Source organism: Thrips palmi, unplaced genomic scaffold (assembly GCF_012932325.1).
Source record: "Thrips palmi isolate BJ-2018 unplaced genomic scaffold, TpBJ-2018v1 HiC_scaffold_1, whole genome shotgun sequence".
Taxonomy (NCBI): domain Eukaryota; kingdom Metazoa; phylum Arthropoda; class Insecta; order Thysanoptera; family Thripidae; genus Thrips; species Thrips palmi.
In genome coordinates, this window is record NW_023144620.1 from 7,104,744 (window position 1) to 7,123,034 (window position 18,291).

General features: G+C 60.5%; 1 long non-coding RNA gene across 1 annotated transcript in view; it reads right to left on the minus strand.

Moving 5' to 3' along the window:
* LOC117639805 overlaps positions 1 to 8,258 on the minus strand; it is a 93,171-nt gene extending 84,913 nt beyond the window's left edge. The window contains exon 1 of the long non-coding RNA XR_004587386.1: positions 8,006 to 8,258. This is a non-coding gene — a long non-coding RNA (uncharacterized LOC117639805). The remainder of the gene's footprint in view (positions 1 to 8,005) is intronic.
* Between the last annotated feature and the right edge of the window lie 10,033 nt (positions 8,259 to 18,291).

Below are 18,291 nucleotides of genomic sequence, written 5' to 3' on the forward strand. Positions count from 1 at the left end.
TCCGATTGGCCGCCGGCCCGCTCGCTGAGGTGCATTTAGCAAGCGGACCAACAGTGCTCTTCTGCCTCTGTCTCTCGCACTTCTTAGGGCGTTCGGTAAAAACGGTACCTGTTTTCTTTTTTTTTTTCAGGAACTCCCAGGAAATCGCCTATGTCTCCACCATAGGCTTCCCGGGAAAACCAGGTACCGTTTTTACCGTGTGGTGGTCTTATTCACACCAATAGGTGCGACGTGCAACAGCGACGGACGAATCACCCACGAGGCCAGGCTGGGCCAATTACCGCGCGGAAAAGAGTTTCGACCAGTACGTACGCGGTTTGCAAACAATTTCCCCCGAACTCACTACCCAAGGTCGATACAAGTGACGAAGCTATTTTTACACACCATGTGCTCGCGTTCCTCGTCAGCTTCCAGAGATACTGCTAATAGGGGCGGGTTGGCACTTCGTTAGTCACGGACCGCCGGTTTTACTACCGCGCATCCCGCCAGCTACATTAATTCCAGCACGACACTGGAAACAGCACAAAGTCCATCCGAATCGGATACACACACTTCAGACCGATTTCCTGCATAATGCATCGAAGAAGTCAGTTTTTTCTCTTCGATGCGACTGAAAGTTTCACACAGTGCAGCGATTGCCCTCTTTTTTTGGCTCGCGAGACCCTTGCCTGGGCGTGGGCCTGGGCGCGGCGCGCTGCGGGCAGGTCGGTCGCGTATTCATAGTCTCTTTACCCTCGACGCGCCACCTATTTGCACCCATTTCATGGGCCTTCAATTCGAGACGTTCAATATTCACCTCAGGCAGGCCGAGCCGGGCCGCGCCGGGTCACCGCACCAACGCCACGCCAACGGCCCGCCGCGGGGTCACTTTACCTTCCTCATTACAAAGTTGCGCGCCGCGAGGGGGGCCCGGCACGCCACGCTCCGCCACGCCGAGCTAAGGTGTCCCCGCGTCCCCAGCTTTACGAGGGCCGCGACACGCCGTTCTTCGCAGGTACGCGCTATTCGCAGCGCGACTATTTGCAGACGCGGGGTCGCCTATTTGCAGTCGCGAGCTCGCTACTCGCAGTACGCCGCGGTGTGCTCCGCGACTGTGGGCCGCTGTTATCTCGTCGGCCCGACGGCAGCGCGATAGCTCCATTAACATTTTTCAAATAAAAAGGACATGTGTGTCGTGGCGCGGCGGGGCGGTGCGGCGCGGCGCGAAGGAACACACCGCGCGACACGCGCGGCGCCGGCTCAGTTCCGGGACGAAAATGTGGGAACCGGCGCGGCGGCGCGGCGGCCGGCACACTGGCTGTGCTGCAAAGCCGCCGGCCTCAGGCCATCCCAGCCGCGCATAATAAAAGATATCAAAAAACATAAATAATGCATGTTCTCTGTAATGGACCACATTTGCATTCAATCGCATTACAGTTTTTATTTGTTGCTCCTTCCTCCATCGGGCCTAACCACACGAAAGGCACACACAAAAAGAGTTGTCAGTGCAGTAACAGAGCTTGTTCAGACATTCGTCTATTAATACAAAAGTTTTTTGTTTTTTTTTTTAATTTTTGTCGAAGCGGCGCAAAATCAACTCCACCAGACGCCGGTCGGCCGGTCGGTCCCACGACGAGAGCCACGAGGCGGAGCGAGGGGGAGTGAGGGGGAGTGAGGTGCGGCGGCAGCAGCACTAGTGCTCAAGCAAGGTCAGCCCGCCTGCATTTGCACAATGCACCTGACGTCGCACGCGTCACACGGCACCCAGCGCTCGCTGACCGCACACACACACACACACACACACACACACACACACACACACACACACACACACACACACACACACACACACACACACACACACACACACACACACACACGTGCAGCGGAACGGGGAAAATGACATTTCGCCTTGATTTCGGCGCGGGCTTTACGGAATGTGTGTGTGTGTGTGTGAGTGTGGGTGAGCCTGTCTGTGTGAGTGTCGTGTCGTGTAAGCCGATACAAGAGGTGCGCGGCACCGATCAGCGGCGCGAGGGCCGCGAGGCCGATGCCAATACACGTCGTCTAAAACGGTCCGAACGCCCGCCATTCAGAGCGTCACGCCCCACGGGCCCGGCCGCGGCGGGGCGGGGCGGGGCGGGGCGGGGCGGGGCGGTGTGGCCCCACTCGGTCCCCCACAGGGTCCGCCCGCGGCCGTGACATAGAGCCGTATGACCACCGCGGTGCAGCGCGTCGCCAAGCGAGACTCCCGCTGCTGGCTGGCTGGCTGGCTGGCTGCTGGCTGGCTGCTGGCTGGCCGCTGGCCGCACTGCACGCCAGTCGCAGCCTCACAGTGTGGCGACACAAGACAAGCCTATTAATAAATCAGGTACAACACTGGCGCACTCCGCCGCCACTATTTCAGGGGCTTTCTCCCTGCGGCCGTCCTTGGTCCTTTCCAGCGGGCAGCGCGTCTCTGCGCGCCTCCAGCGCCGCGGGGGGTCCCGAAATGGCGTTTGTTCGTGATCTGTTCGAGTCGCCCTCCCCGCCGCCGCCGCGGCCGCGCCACAGCCCCGCCGGGAAAGCCGTTAATGTACGTAATTTCTCCCCAACATCTGCGGCAATTTGCGCGAGTCGCCGTAATGCGCCGTCTCGTTTTCGCGCGCAAAATGTCCGGCCGCGCTTCCCTCCGCGACGTCGCTCCGTCTCTCTCGCACTCGCGGCGGGGCCCGTATGGGTGCGAGAGAGACAGAGCGTCGCAGCGTCACGTTTCGGCTCGCGCGGCAGCATCCTTTCCGCAGCCAAGTCCCTCCGCGAGTTCCGATGGAGTTGGCCAGGCCGCGCGGTCCGGCCGGCAAAGTCAAAGGTCGCAACCATTTTTCATTAATCTTCGGCGGGGCGGGGGGAACCGCGGGGGAGGCTTTTTACTCCCCGGTATGACTCCGGCAGGTCTTCCGAGCTTTGTGAGTTGGGCGCGGGGATGGCAGCGGGAGATTGCAAATAAAACTTGCCGGGAGTTAGCCAGCCCTAGCCAGCCTCATCTCGTCTCGCCGCGCCTCCCCCATCCCCTTTTTTTTTGTTCCCGAATCGCTTTCGATTAATTCGCGCTTTAAATCTCTTGGCCGAGTAACGGAGAGCGAACTGGCCCGGCCGCGGATTCGCAACGAGCCGCATCATTGCGCACGCCGCGCCGCCCTGCAACCGCCTGTTGGCTCCAATAACACCCGCGCGCGCTTTTTATGGCAGTATCGAAGCCGGCACGGCCGAGCGCGGCGCCACAGGGACAGGGGAAAAACCTACCGGGAAGGTGTTCCTCCCCGCTCTCTTTCTCCCTTTATTCATTCCAATCAGCGACAAGTTACGCCAGCCGGAGCCGCACCCTGTCGTCGGGGCGGGCCAATCAGAGAGCAGCGCCGTTTACGCGGTAAAGATGAAAGGCCCCGCAAGCGCGCCGCGGCTAGGAGCGCAGAGCCACGAGGAAAGACTCACGGCGCGTTACGTAAATCGTGGACGTGTTTGTTTTCAGCGTCACGAGGCTGGTCCGAGGCGTTTCCCAGTCTGTTGCCCGGCCAGCGTACAGTACGCGTCGCGTGAGCCGGCCAGCCCGGCCAACTTGACCGCCAGCCCGGCCAGCCCGGCCAGCCCAAGCAGTAATGTGGGAGTATCGCCGGCTGCACAAAAAGAGCGCCCGAACGAGGGTTATTGCCGGGGATGTAATTGCAGCCCCATTCCTGCCCAGAAAGGCGCCGGGACACGACGTCTTCACCCTCGAATTAACAACAAGGGAATAATCAGCTGCTTAAGAGCTCGCTGTGGTCGATTAAAAGGGGACGGATAAAAATCGTGCGGTGGCCTTAGTAAAAGTATTGAGAAAATAAGTAGTGACCAAATAATCCTGCCTTATGGCTCTAAGCAAAACAATGAAAGAATGAAATAGCTCGGCTCTGACATGAGTCAGAGTAACTATTTCAGGGTACAGCATTTTCGTTTTTACTGCCAATAAGGCGCTACTACGAAACTCGTCCGCCAAACCGCAGCACTATTTGCAGTCATGGCCGGTCTAAGAAACGCCCAGGCAGCGTCACCTCGCAACGGAACGATGGTTCCGATGGCGTTCGGTCGTACAGTCCCCACTTCCGGAGGCCAGGTCCGCCCAGCGGCAGACTCATTCAGCTCGCCGCGTTCGCCGCTCTGTCTCTCTCGCACCTACGGGGGACGCCCCACGAGTGCGAGAGAGACGACTCCGAAGGGCCCGGCCCAGGGCGTGAGCGGCGCGGCCGCGTCTCGTCGGCAGGAATTCGCTTAAAGAGAGTGCCCTTGACGTGCATATGCACGTTCGTTCGGCACGCGTGTACAAACACGTCCAAAACCAAACGCCAGACTGCACACAGCCAGCGGCGCAGCCGAGGCGCAGCACAGTGCCCTCTTCTGTCCCAAAGCTTTCCCCAGCTTCCAAATCCGTTCCGTTTTCATTTTCGTCCGTGTGCGGATCCGCCGGCTGGGTTTCGTGTCATCCTAAAATGTGTGGCCGGCAGCCTCGTAACCCTTTTCGCTTAATAAAGTGCTCACGCCCAGCTGTCGGGCCCTCATGAAGGGTGTGACGTCAGGCCTTTAATCATGAGGTCAGGCCATCTCTGTCACACTTACTGGACGGCCGGGCGGCTCCAGACCCGCAGGCAGACGGACGGCCAGCATCAGGTCATCGGCCGCGCGCAGTATCGCCTTCCTGCCTGTGTGTGGTACACTGCGTGCCGAGATCGAAAATCAATTGACTTTTTGCTAATGCCCGCTTGGGACGGCGACGACGGTCCCATAACTCGAGGGATCCTCAAACTGGGCTGCACTTGTCTCTCTCACTTAGGCCGAGTGGACAGCGGCGCGGCGGCGCACAGTGGGCCAGACGCTCGGCGCAGGCGGCTGAAAACTCTTGGCGCGTTTTCAGCTCCAGAGTCGCCAACGAGGGGGCAAAAACTCGCGCAATCATGTGTACACGGCCTCCGAAATCACACGCGAATCATTGAGAATCACGCGAAATCAAGCAATCCGAAATCAGCCAAAATCACTAAAATCTACCGAAATTAGGCAGAATCACACGAAACCAGGCCAAATCAGTCCGAAATCATTTCTTTCCGAACACAATCACACGCAATCACGCCCTCACCCTGGGGGCGCGTCGTGAAAAAAGGCAAATCAGCCAGGGAAATCAATTAAAAACTGCGCTCATTGCTCTTTTCCAAAGTCATGCGAGCGGCGAAAACGCCCGAGGCTTTTGCCCCCTCGGTCGCCAAACAGGGCTCGAACCGAACAAGTGACCCCACCAATGGACTGATCTCCGAACGAGGAATCCATTGATGGGGTCACACGTTTAGTTCGAGTCCCATTTAGCGACTCTGGAGCTCAAAACGCGTCAAGAGTTTTGTCCGCCTGCGCCGGTCTTCTGGCCCACTGTGCGGCGCGGCGGCCGGCCGACGTGATGAAGCAGTCCGAGCACGGCAGCCACGGGACCGCGCGTGGTGCTGGCGGCGCGCGAACAGAAAGCATTCAATCCTTCCAGCGTCGTAATGAAGCGAGCCTGCCCCTGAGGATGATGTTCGCGGCAAACACGCCGGCCGATCTATCAAGACGATCAGAGTGATACATCCATCGGGCCGACAAAGTGGCTGTTCGGGATCCAGACAGGCGGGAAAAACAGCGAGGCTGTGCCGCACGCGTTACACGCGTTCCCGGGGTCCGTTCCGTTCGTAGGGCCTCCCGGCGGGGGGCACTTCAAAAGCACATTACGCGCCACTACAAGGACATGCCGAGTCAAGGCGCCTGACCCTCGTCATCAATGAAGACAACACTCGAGTACCTCCAAACTGGTTGGCCGACTCTCCATCCATCGGCACTCGACAGTGGGGGAGTCCTTCGTTCACAGAGGCGGGCCCTTTCATCCTTTCGTTTATTTTATTTTCCGTGGCGAGTTTAAGGACAAGAACCGATGACACGTAAACTCCGCCCTTGCTGACGGTGTGTCCCCGTCGGTCCCCGAGCTGCCTAGGGCTGCCCGAGTCAACCACGTCAACGACCCATCCACGCTGCGCGGGCGGGGCCTTCCAGTCGAAAGTGAACCTTCGCTGAGGCGACGCGACGCGACGTCGCCCCACCGGGAGCTGCCCCGAAGCCCTGCGGCCCTGCGGACTGTGCACCGCCTTCTCGGGGCCCTTCTTCTTGGAGGGCCGCCAATCCAATCGCTCGGCCGACACATACACATGGTGGCGTGGCTGGTGGCGGTGGCGCCCGGCGTGATGGTCTTCCATTCGCGATAAGGCGCGTCAGGTCCTCGCGGCGCCCATCTCCGGCACCACCGTCACCACCACCATCATCACAGTGGGCCAAAAGGCCGGCGCGGGCGGCCGAAACTCTAGGCACGTTTTGAGCGGCGGAGCCGCTAAAAGGTCCTCGAACCGCTCGTGTGACCCCACCAATGGATTCCTCGTTCCGAGAGCAATCCATTGGTGGGGTCACACGTTCTGTTCGAGTTCTGTTTAGCGACTCTGGAGCTCAAAACGCGCCCGGGATTCTGACCGCCTCCACCGGTGGTCCACTGCTCCTGGTATCGCCCCGGAGTCCCCCAGCAGAGGCCCGAAGTGATTAAGCGCCTCATTGCCAAGGAAATCAGAGGCGGGAAATGAAATGCCCACCTCCTCCTGCCTCCCATTTTTTCCAATTTTTTCGCTGTGTTCGCCAGCGCCGGCAGCGCAGCAGGGAGCTTGTTGGGGTCAGGTCCTGATTTCTGGTGGGTGGGATTATTTTTGTGATGACGTGGCGGGGATTTTCCGGGGAGGGTCCGCTTCATCGACGAAACGGAACGGAAGAAATCATTTGGGGGAAAGGGACTCGGCGTCGTCCCATAATTGGGTCATCACTCGGGGCAAGAAAGTTGAAGCGATGCTTTTCGGTCCCACGAACGTCAAACTGCAAACTCTTGACGGCAGTGTCACCGGCCTATCGCCCGGTGCACCGTCTCTCTCTCTCTCTCTCTCTCTCTCTCTCTCTCTCTCTCTCTCTCTCTCTCTCTCTCTCTCTCTCTCTCTCTCTCTCTCTCTCTCTCTCTCTCCACTCAAACTACTGGCGTCGTCGGTTCGCCGCACGTTCGTCCAAGGTGGCCGGGCCGACCTGTCCCAGGGCCGGCAGACGCGGTTACTTACAGTAATCACCATTCGGTCTTGCCTCCCACCGCAGCCCAAACAACAACAACAACACCGCCGACACTGTCGTTGTTGTCGCTGCGTTTTCCGCGATCCTTCCCCAACATGGAGGCAGCGATGGCCGCGCCATTCGGAATGAGTGTGAGTGACGGACTCGCTCTGGGACCTAATAACGCAGTTATTTTGTGCCGGTCCTTTTTTTTCGGCACTTTTTATTCCGCTCTCTCTGTTTTTTTTTTTTTTTTTTTTTTTTTGGTGGAAACGAAATAATGACGTGCAGCTTGCATGATCACGTAGCCCGGCGTTTCCGCTCCCCGCGTTTTCAAAGGGAATCGGTTTTACTGCAAGGGGGAAAAGTGTGTGGGAAAGGGGGGGGGGGGGTCCAACGCCGTCACGACAGCGAGGGCTGTCCGGCTGCTCACGTGACAGGGGGCAATTTGCGGCCGATTGACACCCCAAAGGCCTCAACCGCAAGAATTGGCGCGACAATTCTTTCCTCCTCAGTGTGCGACACCGCGACACCGCTCGTCCGCTATTTTCCATTTCTCCGCCACGTCCGCAATAAAAATAGACTCTCCGATTATCGCAACAAAAGTGAATCGATGCCTCGGTGGCCGCGGTGGCCGCTCCACTGAGGAAAGGCACGTAAGACCAGACCGCTCACCACCCATCAGTCACGCAGGACATACACATTACACAACGCAGCGGCACACACTCCATACAGCCTCGCCAGGCACAGCACGCACTCGCGACGTGACAACTAGGATCCCATATGTAAATGTCACAAGTATTCCGACACAGCTCCGCGATTGGAAGTCTGTTCCCCGCGTTTTTTGCCGCAGTCGGTCTTGTACCTTGAGTGAGATCCCGGGACGAAGCAGGAGGAAGTCCAGGTTCTTGAGGTTATCCTTGCACGGGTTTTCACTTCACTCACAACACAGACACAAACACTTGGCGCCCCTGCGGGGCCTCCGGGTGCTTCCCTGGGCGTGCCCAAGGCGGTGCCCACGAAGAAGGTGCTGGTGTCCTCGGGGCGGAAAAAGCGCGCCAAAAAAAACCGGGGCTCGCGCCGCCGCCGGCTTGACGGCTAGCCCGGCTCGGCGGGCTGGTGGGCGGGCGGCTCGGCTCGAATCGGCTGCGCGGGGATGGGGATGGGGCTCGCTGGCACAAACGCCGGTCGCTCGGCTCGGCTCGGGACTCGGCTCGGCTGGACTCGGCTCGGCTCGACTCGGCTCGCGGAACGCGGGACGCGGCTCACTGCTCGGAGTGGCGTTGCGGCGCGTTGCGGGCGGTGCGCGGTGCGGCACAGGACGGGCCAGCGGGGCGACACAGCCTGAGCCTGGCAGTCCTGGCACCGCACAGCCTGGCCTGGCAGCCTGGCACAGGCAGGGGCCGCCGACGGTGGCGCCCCTCGCGGCCGGCCGCGCAAGCGGGGCCCCCACCCTCGACGCCGCCCAGCAGCCAGGCAGCCGCCAGGCCTTCCCTGGCACCCAGCGCGCCGCCCCGCGCCCTGCGCCCTGCTGCAGGGGATGCGGTCCAGGCGGGCCGGGCCGGCCGCGACAGGCAATAGGCAACCGAGGCAGTCCGCCCGCCCGCCACAGCCTGGGCGGGCAGCAACAGCATTCGGCCTGCAAACATTGGGAGCTCCATCCTGCAATACACGGCACTCAGCCAGCGGGGACCACGGGGTAACTCAAGATTTTCGTGTACACTGACTATATTTAGAGCATGATTACATGTGATTTTTTTCGATTATTATATTATTTTGAATGTCACTGACTATAGATTATGATTACGTCGGTTATTGGGGAATATTGGGGGTCATATGAGCGCTGACCTCGGAAAGCTGTCAAAGTGTCGGAAATCAAATTTTGCTGACTTTGGGCGGCCACTGCATCCAATTTAGTTGCGGTCAAAGGCCTCCCTCAACGCCCTTAGTATTCTTAAGACCCTATTCTTTTATGCCCCGAGTCGGGAAGGCTTTGACCGCTGATAGTTTGGGAGCAGTGGCCTCGCAAAATGGTCAAAAAGTGAATGAATATCTCAAACTAGCCGTTTTTGCTGACTTTGGGCGGCTACTGCGCCCAATTTAGTTGCGGTCAAAGGCCTTCCTCAACGCCCTAGTATTCTTAAGACCCCACTCTTTCATGCCCCGACTCGGGAAGGCTTTGACCGCTGATAGTTTGGGAGCAGTGGCCTCGCAAAATGGTCAAAAAGTGAATGAATATCTCAAACTAGCCGTTTTTGCTGACTTTGGGCGGCTACTGCGTCCAATTTAGTTGCGGTCAAAGGCCTTCCTCAACGCCCCAGTATTCTTAAGACCCCACTCTTTCATGCCCCGACTCGGGAAGGCTTTGACCGCTGATAGTTTGGGAGCAGTGGCCTCGCAAAATGGTCAAAAAGTGAATGAATCTCTCAAACTAGCCGTTTTTGCTGACTTTGGGCGGCTACTGCGTCCAATTTAGTAGCGGTCAAAGGCCTCCCTCAACGCCCTAGTATTCTTAAGACCCCACTCTTTCATGCCCCGACTCGGGAAGGCTTTGACCGCTGATAGTTTGGGAGCAGTGGTCTCGCAAAATGGTCGAAAGTTGTTGAATCCCCGAAAGTATGATTGTGGTTTAATCGAATGATGTTGATATCCCTTGTGGTAGGCCATCCCGCCACACACACTTCAGCCTGCGAACTCTGGGGTAGGCCATCCCGCCACACCGCTCCAGCAGTGCTCTTCGGCGGCGATGGCACTCGCGGCCTGATTGCGCCAGGCCGCGACGGAGTACCGAGTACTCGGCTGTCACGGTGAAATGAAGCGCACCTGGCGGCCGGTCGACGGGCCGAAGGCTCACCTTCCGTCGCTCCGAGGGGAGGGGAGCTCCCTAATGTCCTTTTCAACGGGATTATTCTTCGCAAAGAGGGGCTGCCTGCTCGCCCTTCCCCGCCCCGCTCAGACGGCTCGCCAGCGCATCCGAAGAACCGCCATCTCTCTCGCACCCAGCGCCCCACACGAGTGCGACGGAGACGGAGTGCCACGCTTCCTCGCCAGGTGCCTCCGGGCCGCTCCGGGCCGCTCCGGGCCCTCAGAGGCGGCGGTGCGGCGGGGCCGCGTTGCTCCAGATGGCCCGACGCCTCCCGGGATCGATATCGAATTAATGAGCGCCGCGAAAAGCTGCGCGCGCGAGTCGGTGCACGGGTCGCCGCCGCCGGCCGCGGCTGCTGCTGCATAATTAACGCGAGAATCAGGTGAATTAGCCGGAAGTCGGGGCTGCGGGCGCGCGGCGTGGCGGCGGCGTGGCGGCGGCGTGGCCGCTGTCGGCGACCGTGTCCCCGCGCGGCCGGTGCGGCCAACGGGACCGTTTTGAAGCTTATTTCCACCCCGGCGCCGCCCTGCGCGGTGAAGCGACCAGGCACGCCCCAAGCTCATCATTCGCAGCCACCCGTCGGCCGCGAGTGACGCGCACCGCCCCCATCCATCCACGACAAACGACGCCTTCTTTCACGTAAATCAGGCGGCCAGTGAACCTGCCCCGCCCCGCCCCGCCCCGCCCCGCCTCGCCGCACTCCGGAGCGGCGGCCGCGGGGCGCGCAGCAGCCCGGTATCATGCGAGGCAGGATACCGACGGCACTGCCGGGGAACCCGGGGTGCTCTGCCTCCTCTCCTCCATCGCCGTCTGACACGCTCGCCCCTTAATGGCGCTATTTGAGCTGACCGGCGGGCCCGGGGCGGTCCGAGGCGGCTGGGCCGGCCCACGGCGAGCGCCAGCGGGCGGCCAGCGCCGGCCAGCGCCCCAGGCCGTCAAGCAGCACGCCGTCCAAGACAAACCGAGGCGATCAGCACCACTCGGGCAGCGGCAGCAGCGGCAGCAGCGGCAAGGACCATTCATGCTCATGGATGATGGTCTCGAGGAGCAGCAGCGGGAGGGCTCTGCGGAGGAGGCGATCAGAGGGGTTCACCTAGAAAGAGGGAGAAGAAGAAGAAGAAGAAGAAGAAGAAGAAGAAGAAGAAGAAGAAGAAGAAGAAGAAGAAGAAGAAGAAGAAGAAGAAGAAGAAGAGAAAAGAAAAGAAAAGAAAAGGAAAATAGAGATTGCGCTACACGAATACACGGAAAATGGAGCGAATGCACGAACAAGTGTGTGAGCGACTTTCAACACGTTTCCTTCCCTTCCGTCCCGGGGCGGCCCGACACGCGTTTATCGTTATTTATCGCGAGAGGCTGCCGGTGACGTCGTCAGCCATGCCTACAGTAGTTCGCATCATTCACACCCCCCGACCAGCACCTGTGAATAATGCGTCGTTTGGTAGCGGGCGGCAGTGTGGGTGGGTGTGTAAGAGTGTGCTTGTGTGGGCGTGTGTCTGTCTGTCTGTCTGTCTGTCTGTGTGTCTGTCTGTCTTTCTGGGAATAACGGGTGGTTGCAGCGGCAACGCGACCAGCTCGGCACTTCGACGCTTCGGCAAAGGCAGCGGCGTGGGGCGTGGGCCATGTAAGGAACGGCAGCCCACGGCAGGCATTGTCGCGGGGGCCCTGCTGTGCCCGCTGCAAGCGAAACGCGCTGCTTTTTGTGTTGTGAGTCTTCCTAACAAGGGCGCCCCTCTCGTCCATGAGGCCGTGGGCAGAGGCCACGGGCCGCCGCGCCACCCCACCGCGCCTCGCCGCGCCTCGCCGCGCAACATAGTAAAAGTTTGTCGGTGCATTGGGGTGGGGCGGGTGCTCAGGGGTTCCACTTGACGGGCCCTGCACACCCACCCCACCCCGCCCACCAGCAGCCCCCGGCCTGCATGGTCCGACACAGCTGACCTAAGAAGAGATGAGGAAGATAGGCCGTGCCCCGGTGAGCCTTGGGAGCCTTGGGCCACCGGGCCGGGCCACGGCCGCCCAGCCCAACCTGCAGGCAGGCAGTCTCGAGGCCCCGAGGCAGCCCCAATCGATTCCATCCCTTCCATCTCATGACAAATGTGTACAGGCAGACCAGAACGCAATCGTGTCTTGCTGCGGCTCTCTTGAAAGATATTCCTGCATTTTCGGTATACCTGCGTCGCAGAACCCACCCCCTTTTGATTCAGACTGTGTTCAGGGGCACTCGAGCGCGACCGGCGGCCCGTGGGCTTTTCAACGAGTGCGAGAGAGACAGAAGACGTTACGTGTTTCTGGATGACTCCGTGTGGCTGAGAGAGACGGAGCAAAAGGCGACGACGCTGTCCGTCTAATCGCGTGCCGCGACGCCCGCTCCTCCTACTTCTCGCACTTCTCGTCGGCAGTAACAACTCGGCGGCGAAAGCAAGCGCCATCCCTCTCCGCCTTTATCGCTGCGAGGACCGCCAGGTCCACCAGGACCGCCAGTACGTGTCTCAAACTTTTATCGAACTGCGACAACAGCGCCGCGGTGCACGGCCCTTCATGCGCCATCAACCCGCCGGCCCCGCCTCGCACAGTAGATTTGCCAGAAGACCGGTGGGGGCGGTCAAAATCCCGGACGCCTTTTTACAGAGTCACTAAATGAGACTGGAACGTGTGACCTAGGGATTCAAAGCCTAAAAAATTTACCGGAAAGAAACGGTAATTTACCGGTAATTTACGGTAATTTACCCCGAGCGTTTTCGCGTGTTCGTTTTCGCGTTTTCGTTTTCTTTTTCGCGTTTTCTTTTTTCGCGTATTCTTTTTTCGCGTTTCCGTTTTCTTTTTCGCGTTTCCGTTTTTGCGTTTTCGTTTTTGTTTTCGCGTTTCCGTTTCCGGGAACCTAACCTAACCTTGCCGTCCGTTTTGGCGGTAAATTTGAAACGTGAACCTCATGAGGCTCGGTGGGCGAGTAGGCGAGATTGTGAGTTTGTGCAAGTGCAGGCTGCAGCGGCCGCGCAGCACGCGCAGCAGGTGCAAGCTCATTAGTGAAAGTGGTACACCGCGTGGAGTAGAGTGAGAGAGGGGATGGGGGGTGCAGCCGCCGCTCGCGCTGCCTCGCGGATTTTGAGCAGCAAGCCGCCCCTCTACTCCGGTTTGCAGAGCACGGCGAGGTGTTCCTTCAACTTCCCACGGGTCTCATTCTCGGCAGAAAAGCCGCGGAGCGGGGACACACCGCGATGCCACTCGACTACATCATTCCCAAGGAGCATGTGCAAACTTGGCTGCGGGCAGCCCGCGGTCCGCGCACGGCGAGAGTCAACTGTTTGAAAATCGATGTCCTCTCTCGGCGGCGGCGGCACCGTAAAAAGACTGGCGTTTGCTTATTCCTCGCGCGGAGCCCCGGCAAGGGATCGCCTACACGAGAAAGAATGGGGCCCACCGGGGGGCCCGGGGGCGGCCGGGGGCCCGGCCCGGGGGGGCCCCGGGGGGCGGCCCGGGGGCGGCCCGGGCGGCGGCGCGACACGGCCTGCCGGGCGCTGCTGCTGCGGCGTGCTGCCGCCAAAATGTGGTTATGGCCTGCATGATTTAGGGGCACGGCGCGGCGCGGCGGGAGCGAGGTGCGCGCGAGGCTAGGGCGGAGGAGGTGTAGACGGCCGTGCCCCACTTCGTCACGCCCGGGACCGCGCTGCCGCGCTGCCGCCCCCGGGGCCGCGCTCACACCCTCCGAGCTGCAGCAGCCGGCAGCCCCCGTGTCCCTGAATGGCGGCCCCAGGCCCCAGGCCCCAGGCCCCACCCGCCCCCACGCGGCCCCGGGGCCGGGCGGCTAGACGCCCCGCCCGGAGTGCCGCACGACGACACACCAGTCGGTAGCGCCGGCTTGATTTAGTTGGGACTGCCTCGTAATAACGCCGGCGTGCTTCCACCTTCCGTTTTAGTGGCGTCTCGCCGCGTAACGGCGGCAGTTGCAGGTACAGTGTCAAGGGCGGCTTCGTTTTGAAATTTCCATTCCGGTCTGTCTGTCTGTGTTTCTGTCTGTCAGCCTGCCTGTGCGCGGGGCGCGAGACCCACCGCGCCGTCGCCAAGCCGCAGCGGCCCGTTCTGGCGGCGCGGTTTTGGCGCGAAACCAGTGCGCGGGGCGGCGGGCGCGGCAGCAGGCTGTCTCCGAACTACATCGGCGTTCTCGGCACCCATGGGGCGCCCCGTGCGAGTGCGAGAGAGACAGAGCGACGAAGGCAGTGTTCGGCAGCAAAGCGTGTGCAAAGCGCTCCTCAAACAGAGATGCCGCCGCAGCGGTCGGCCGCACGGCCGCTGTATTTGCGACCATCGATTTCAAGTGGTGTTAGCAGGTCGGGAGGCCGCCCCGCCCCGCCGCCGCCGCATGGGGGACGCGACGCTGGCCGTCCCGGCGGCGACAGCCAACCCGATTGGCAAACACTGTGAACGGCGGCCCGGCCGGGCGGCCAGGCAGGCAGGCAGCCTCGCATGGCGGCCTGCAGATAACACGCAGCCCTGCAAACAACAGAGTCCTTATTCCGGCCCGCTCACCCGCCCGCCGCATTACAGCGTGTAAACCGCGGCGAGGCGCGGATGCAGCAGCGCCAGCAGCCGGACGGACTTGGCCATGTCGCGGTCGCCGCGCTGCACCCACTGCAGAGAGAGAGAGAGAGAGAGAGAGAGAGAGAGAGAGAGAGAGAGAGAGAGAGAGGCGCGTGTTCCCGGCACAATGCGCGCTGGACGCTGGTCGTGCTGGTAGCGCCGCGGCGGCCACACCTCGCGTGTGACTGTGTGACTGTGTGACTGGTGTGACGAGGCGCCGCCGCGCGCCACTGGCGCCACCGTCGCGGCGGGGCCAGGCGGAGCGCGGCAGCGCGGCGGCGTCCTCGAGCCTGGGCGCGGCAAATTTATAGCGAGCCGGCCAGCAGGACCGGCGGCAGAGCAGAGCCAGCGGCGGCGCGGATGAAACTAGACCGAGCGCGGCGGCGGCGGCGGCGGAGGAGGAGGAGGAGGAGAGGAGGAGGAGGAGCGGCGCGCGAGCTTCAGCCCGTCAACGCCAACAAGAACACGCACCTGGTGCCGCGGTGCCGCGAGGCGAGGAGGCCTAAAGCAGCCCAAAGCCTCTAGTGTCGCGAGACCGCACCGCCTACACTGCCACCGCGGCGCAGCGGCGCACCGCGTTGTGGGCTGCTGGCGACAGAGCCGACCCTCCTTGTCGTCTCGGCGCGGCTCGTCGCCGTGAGTGGGAGCGAGACAGACAACCAAAATCAGCAGCGCGGCAGAGCAGCAGTGCCAGGCAGGCCCATGTTAATCCGGACCGCTTCGCCGCTTTTTGCCGAGGCCTTGTGTTATGATGGTCAGGGAAACAATGCCGGGCCGCGGCGGCCGTGGCGCCATACAGACGACGCGAGCAGACGACGCGAGAGCAGACGACACTAGCAGACGACGTCGCAACAATGCCGGCAGAAAATGCCGCGCATGGCGTGGCTCGGTGGGGCCGCTGCCGCTGGGGCGGGCCGAGGCGGGGCGAAGCGGGGCGGACGGACACAGCATCTCGCGGGTGATTACATGTGTCATAACTTTTGCCCCCTGCTTTTCTCTCTCTCTCTCTCTCTCTCTCTCTCTCTCTCTCTCTCTCTCTCTCTCTCTCTCTCTCTCTCTCTCTCTCTCTCCAAAAAGACCCTAAAGGACGCGCCTCGCCCACTCCGAACAAAGCCTGTAACTGTGGCAAAAGATTTAGTGCAGTTACGTGCCTCTGGCCGAGAATAGCCAAAGTTAGCGTGCTGTTTCGTCGTCGTCCCCACCCTCGTCCCCCTCCCCGAGCACTCGGACTGTCGGCCCACGGGCTCCGTCAAGCGTGAAGACGCGCCGGGCTGCCTTGAGGGGTGCAAGGGTTCAGGCTCGGACTGGCCCCCAAAAGGCCCCGGCAGATAAGACGGCAAAAGGCCCCCGATCATCATAGTTTTTACCCTTCATGACCAACTTTGTGAGTCTACCGATCCCACACAAGTTGCGGTCAATAGCCTAGGCAAAATCGTTGTGGTCAACGTCTTCCCGATACAGGGCATGAAAGAGTAGGGTCTTAAGAATACTAGGACGTCGAGGGAGGCCTTTTACGGCTACTAGATTGGACACAGTGGCCCCCCAAAGTCAGCAAAATCGGCAAATTTCCGAGATTCGACCACTTTTTGACCAACTTTGGTCCCAAAATCGTTGCGGTCAAAGGCAAAATCGTTGTGGTCAACGTCTTCCCGATACAGGGCATGAAAGAGTAGGGTCTTAAGAATACTAGGGCGTCGAGGGAGGCCTTTTACGGCAACTAGATTGGACACAGTAGCCCCCCAAAGTCAGCAAAATCGGCAAATTTTCGAGATTCGACCACTTTTTGACCAACTTTGGTCCCAAAATCGTTGCGGTCAAAGGCAAAAAACGTTGTGGTCAACGTCTTCCCGATACAGGGCATGAAAGAGTAGGGTCTTAAGAAAACTAGGGCGTCGAGGGAGGCCTTTTACGGCAAATAGATTGGACACAGTGGCCCCCCAAAGTCAGCAAAATCAGCAAATTTCCGAGATTCGACCACTTTTTGACCAACTTTGGTCCCAAATCGTTGCGGTCAAAGGCAAAATCGTTGTGGTCAACGTCTTCCCGATACAGGGCATGAAAGAGTAGGGTCTTAAGAATACTAGGACGTCGAGGGAGGCCTTTTACGGCTACTAGATTGGACACAGTGGCCCCCCAAAGTCAGCAAAATCAGCAAATTTCCGAGATTCGACCACTTTTTGACCAACTTTGGTCCCAAAATCGTTGCGGTCAAAGGCAAAATCGTTGTGGTCAACGTCTTCCCGATACAGGGCATGAAAGAGTAGGGTCTTAAGAATACTAGGACGTCGAGGGAGGCCTTTTACGGCTACTAGATTTGGACACAGTGGCCCCCCAAAGTCAGCAAAATCAGCAAATTTCCGAGATTCGACCACTTTTTGACCAACTTTGGTCCCAAAATCGTTGCGGTCAAAGGCAAAATCGTTGTGGTCAACGTCTTCCCGATACAGGGCATGAAAGAGTAGGGTCTTAAGAATACTAGGACGTCGAGGGAGGCCGTTGGCTGCAACTAGATCGAAGCAGTGGCCGCTCAAATTCAGCGAAAACGGCCACTTTCGGAGATTCAATCACTTTTTGACCAACTTCGTGACGTTACTGGTCACAAATCCAAAGGCCCCGGCAGATTTTTCTGCCTGTCTGCCCTGGCCAGTCCGAGCCTGCAAGGGTTGGCGGCTGGGGGCCGGGCCGGCGGGGCGGCGGGGCCAGCCACGAGAAGAACAAGAAGCCAGGCGATACAGCCGTCCCCTTTCCGGAAATCCGCAGCGCCGAAAAGATAATTGTCTCTGGCCCGTTATTCTCATGAATCGACTCAGGGTCGACTCAAGGTCGAGACGCTCTGATCCGATCCCATTGGGAAGCGCCCAGCCCGCTAGCCGTGGTAGCCAGGCGAGCCCCGTGCGTCCCGACAGCCCTTCTTGCCTCCGCCCTGCCTCCACCCCACTGCGAGAGCCCTTTTGCAGGGTTGGCCCCTCCGTCTTGCAATCCCCACTCGTCAATAAACGATGGCGGTGTTTGCATGACAGGTCAATTACTTTGGAAAGCCTTAATTTCCTGCACCGCCTGCTTGGCAGGCAGTGGCGTGCCAGGGCGCAACCGGTGCAGTCCGGTGTTGCCTCACAAGTAGGCGAAAAGGAGGCACCAACGTTGGAAGGCAGGAGAGATGCTCTTGGGCAGGAGAAATGCTTCTGGCTTGGAGCAATGCTCTAGGGCAGGAGAAATGCTCTTGGTCCACCAATACTCCGCTGCGCGAGCCCCCGGCAGCCCCGCCTCACGCCTCGCACCACCGTCGCTTGGGTTGCCTATCCGCGAGCCGGCGGGCGGCGCAGCAGCGGCGTAGCACGGCACGGGCGCGCTGCGCTGTCCCACGACCGCACCTGGGAGGGTGGCTCCCCCCCCCCCCCGGCCCCCGGCAGCCCCTGCCCCTCCCCGCGCCGCCGCTGGACAAAGGGGACGGCATGTTTGCGAGCCCGGCTCGGTTGACCGTGCCAACACACAGGCACACAGGCGCACAGGCACGCTATTCAAGTGACCGGGACGGCCGGGACGGCGTGCACCATCACAACACGGGGCGCATGGCGGCGGCCGGCGGCGACCTTCCCTTCCCGTGCGCCTCGCCGGGCAGCGCCAGGGCAGGGCCAGGGCAGGGCCAGGGCCGAGGCCACGGCCAGGATGTTGTTGGGCCGCGCTGCGTCGCCGAGCAGGTCGCGGACGCCGCC